At 46.3% G+C, this 1,543-nt stretch overlaps 1 long non-coding RNA gene and 2 other non-coding genes across 3 annotated transcripts; 1 reads left to right on the top strand and 2 right to left on the bottom strand.

The window, feature by feature from the left end:
• Positions 1-1,543, top strand: LOC146165554 (uncharacterized). The gene is made up of 2 exons (XR_014494610.1): positions 1-148; positions 1,263-1,543. It is a non-coding gene; the product is annotated as an uncharacterized LOC146165554 (long non-coding RNA).
• On the bottom strand, positions 628-701 carry Trnar-ccg (transfer RNA arginine (anticodon CCG)). Its single transcript has one exon. It is a non-coding gene; the product is annotated as a tRNA-Arg (tRNA).
• Trnat-agu (transfer RNA threonine (anticodon AGU)) lies at positions 764-837 on the bottom strand. Its single transcript has one exon. It is a non-coding gene; the product is annotated as a tRNA-Thr (tRNA).

Here is a 1,543-nt window from a genome sequence, read left to right as displayed (position 1 = left end):
AGTCCAGATCAATACAACGAAATGCTTCCTCGGATAGAAAGCCACTATCTCCTGCATTCACCACACTCTCTCAGAGGCAAAGAATTCAAGACTCGATTCTTTGCTGAGGAGCTGCTGGACATTCAAAGTAACCACGTTATATTTCAAGGTAAACCATTACCTATACGTTATCTCAAAATATTACCACCCTACGTGAAATATATAAAAACTTTTGGATTGTGGTAGCCTGCGGCGGTATTCGAACTCACGACCTCGGGCATACCGGAAGCGTCGCTCTACCAACTGAGCTACACAGGCTCAGAGGGGAGCAAGTCGAGAAACAACCATAGCACCGTTGCCTGCTGCATCCTGTTCGTAAAACTAACCTGTGGTGAGGTTCGAACTCACGACCTCGGGCATACAGGGGCTGTCGCTCTACCAACTGAGCTACACAGGCTCAGAGGGGAGCAAGTGGAGAAACAAGCATAGCACTGCTGCCTGCTAGTAAAAGTAGCCTGTAGTGAGGTTCGAACTCACGGCCTCGGGCAGATCGGAAGCGTCGCTCTACCACCTGAGCTACACAGGCTCAGAGGGGAGCAAGTCGAGAAACAACTATAGCACCGTTGCCTGCTGCCTGTTTGTAAAAGTAGCCTGTGGTGAGGTTCGAACTCACGACCTCGGGCATACCGGAAGCGTCGCTCTACCAACTGAGCTACACAGGCTCAGAGTAAAGCAAGTCGAGAAACAACCATAGCACCGTTGCCTGCTGCCTGCTAGTAAAAGTAGCCTGTAGTGAGGTTCGAACTCACGACCTCGGTCATACTGGGAACGTCGCTCTACCAACTGAGCTACACAGGCTCAGAGGGGACTAAATCGAGAAACAACCCACAGCACCGTTACCTGCTACATCCTGTTCGTAAAACTAGTCTGTGGTGAGGTTCGAACTCACGACCTCGGTCATACCGGGACCGTCGATCTACCAACTTAGGTATACGGGCTCAGAGGGGACTAAATCGAGAAACAACCCACAGCACCGTTGCCTGCTGCATCTTGTTCGTAAAACTAGTCTGTGGTGAGGTTCGAACTCACGACCTCGGTCATACCGGGACCGTCGATCTACCAACTTAGGTATACGGGCTTAGCAAAGTCTGTTTATGTCTGTACCATGTCAAGTCAATAAATGATGCATACACATTCGTGTACAGCAAATGTAATCTAAACCTCTTTGAAGGTTATTTGGATCATCGATAGTGGCTTACAGTTTAGCTTTATTTTGTTTTTAGAACAGGCTGCCAACAACAAAAGTGCAGGAACCACCAAAGTCGCCATTCGATATTAACTTCCAATAAAAGGCTTTCACTGCAGTACTTGTTTGTTGCTATTATTTATGGCTGTTCTATAGCAAATAATATTTATTCCTAGTTAATACTTTACGGCAAATGTGTGGTCGTTCATTTTACAAGGCACTGCGAAAGTGAAAACGATAAAAGCTGGTATTTGTGTAGAAAAACAATAAAAATGCCATTTTGTCCAAGAAGTTGGTATTTGTGTAGAAAATCACTAA

This window comes from Ascidiella aspersa, chromosome 2 (assembly GCF_963924565.1).
Source record: "Ascidiella aspersa chromosome 2, kaAscAspe10.2, whole genome shotgun sequence".
Classification (NCBI taxonomy): domain Eukaryota; kingdom Metazoa; phylum Chordata; class Ascidiacea; order Phlebobranchia; family Ascidiidae; genus Ascidiella; species Ascidiella aspersa.
The sequence above is the reverse complement of the archived record's forward strand: the minus strand, read 5'-3'. Positions and strand labels throughout refer to the sequence as shown.